The sequence below is a fragment of the Herpailurus yagouaroundi genome, unplaced genomic scaffold (genome assembly GCF_014898765.1).
Source record: "Herpailurus yagouaroundi ecotype Mexico unplaced genomic scaffold, PumYag 28, whole genome shotgun sequence".
Classification (NCBI taxonomy): domain Eukaryota; kingdom Metazoa; phylum Chordata; class Mammalia; order Carnivora; family Felidae; genus Herpailurus; species Herpailurus yagouaroundi.
In genome coordinates, this window is record NW_024412376.1 from 122,608,537 (window position 1) to 122,610,001 (window position 1,465).

Here is a 1,465-nt window from a genome sequence, read left to right on the forward strand (position 1 = left end):
TTTTTAGTGGTACCTGTCACTACTCACCCCTCCAGGAATCTCCTCCCCAACTGATCCTTCAGGAATTGAACTCTGGTTCTGAAGTTTGTGCTCTGTGAGTAACCACAATTTCTATTCCTCATTTAGTTCACAGTGAACTTAAAAGACAACTTAAAAAATAGTGCTTTGCTTTCTCTATAACCTTATTCTGAAACTTTTAGTGAGGGTAAAAAAAAAAGTTGGGATGGAAAGTGCACTGGATACTCTGGTTTCTCTTCAAATCATACAAATCTTTTACCTTTTACTGAAGATTTTCGTGGAAAGGAACAACTTTGAGTCTTAAGCCAATTTTTTGAGTCCTTGTTTCAGCAAGTTTACAAAGGGAAAAAAAAAGAAAAAGAACAGAAAGAGAAAGGAAGGAAAGAAGGAAGGAAAAGGGGGGAAGAAAGAAAGAGAGAGGGAAAAGAAAGAAAGAAGGAGGGGGGAGGGAGAAAGAACAGCAAGCATAGGGCAAGTAGGCTAGAGAATTGTTTCTCCTTCCCTCTGTTGCTTTGAGAAATCACTTCTCTTGAATTTCGCCTGTAAAATGAAGAGGTTGGACTAGTGATGTCTAAAATTGTCAGCAGCTTGGAAATCTAGGGTACTTTTTATTCTGTTTGAAATTTCAAATCATGTGTAGTTTTTCCTAGTACAATTATATACATATATTTTTAAGTTTTTAAAGTGTATTTATTTTGGGGAGAGAGAGAGCACGTGCAGTACAGGAATAGGGAGAGACAGAGAGAGGGAGAGACAGAATCCCAAGCAGGCTCCAAGCTGTCAACACAGAGCCCAGTTTAGGGCTCAAATTCACAAACTGTGAGATCATGACCTAAGCCAAGATCAAGAGTCGGGCGCTTAACCGACTGCACCATCCAGGTGCCCACAATTATATATTTTTAAGTTCAATATACGTGACATCCCTAGTTTCTTCTCTATGGCTCTCTTTTGCCCCTGTGGAGACATACCAGTAGCCTTGAAACATAACTGGCCTCAAGACAGGTGTTGTCTGTGGAACCCCTGGCTGGCTCAGTCAGTTGAGCATTTAACTCTTGATCTCAGGGTTGTAAGTTTGAGCCCCACATTGGGTGTGGAGATTACTTAAAAATAAAATCTTAAAAGGGACGCCTGAGTGGCTCAGTGGGTTAGGCATCCAACTCTTGATTTCCGCTCAGGTCATGATCTCATGGTTTGTGAGATAGGGTCCCATGTCATTGGAATTCTCTCTCTCCCTCTCCCTCTGCCCCTCTCCCCTGCTCACACATGCACTCTCTCACTGTCATTCAAAATAAAGTTAAAAAACATTAAAAAAATAAATAAATAAAATCTTAAAAAAAAAAAAAAAAGATTGGCATTGTCTGAAGACAGGGATTTAAGGCCTGGTCTAGTTCTACTAAATGCAGGATCATCTATCCTTGCTTCCATTTGGACCCTGACCTATTTTTCT

At 40.1% G+C, this 1,465-nt stretch overlaps 1 non-coding gene across 1 annotated transcript; it reads left to right on the forward strand.

Annotated features, from left to right (window-relative positions):
- Positions 1–239: 239 nt before the first annotated feature.
- Positions 240–355, forward strand: LOC121040004 (U5 spliceosomal RNA). The gene has a single exon (XR_005795084.1). It is a non-coding gene; the product is annotated as a U5 spliceosomal RNA (small nuclear RNA).
- The last annotated feature ends 1,110 nt before the right edge of the window (positions 356–1,465 follow it).